The following is a 747-nucleotide window of genomic DNA, read 5'->3' on the forward strand; positions in this document are numbered from 1 at the left end:
GAAAATAGAGAAACAGAGAACAAATAGAATATAAAAAATAAAATGGGAGACTTAAATCTGAAGATATCAATAATCTCCTTAAAGGTAAATACTCTAGATATATCAATTATAAGACAGAATAGTTAAGTAGATAAAAAGATGTGGCCCAACTATATGCTGTCTATAAGAAACTTACTTCAAAAATAATAATAATATAGGTAGGTTGAAAGGGAAAGGATTGTAAAAGTTATACCATGCAAACATTAATCAAATGAAAGCAAAGGTAGCATTTTAATATCAGAAAAAGTAGACTCCAAGACAAAAAAACTTGCTAGAGACAAAACATGATGATAAAAGGGTCAGTCTATCAAAAACATATTGTAATTGTTAAGTGTATAGGTCCAAAGAACAGAACTGAAAAATGTGTGAAGCAAAAATGGAAAGAACTGAAAGGAGAAATAGACAAATGCAAAATTACAGTTGGAGATTTCAGCACTCAACTATCAACAGCTGACAGAACAACCAGACAGAAAACTATACCAGCTAGACCAGCACAGATATAGAACTCAGTAGTGCTATCAATCAACAGGAATAGACATTTATAGAACACTTTACTCAACAACAACAGAATATACATTTTTAGGTGCCCATGGAACAAATATCAAGGTATACCACACTCTGGGTCACAAAAGTGACCTCAACAGGGGGGAGGAGTCAAGATGGCGGAGAAGTAGCAAGCTGAGACTGCTTCAGCTAGCCGGAGATCAG

Source organism: Mustela nigripes, chromosome 5 (genome assembly GCF_022355385.1).
Source record: "Mustela nigripes isolate SB6536 chromosome 5, MUSNIG.SB6536, whole genome shotgun sequence".
Lineage (NCBI taxonomy): Eukaryota > Metazoa > Chordata > Mammalia > Carnivora > Mustelidae > Mustela > Mustela nigripes.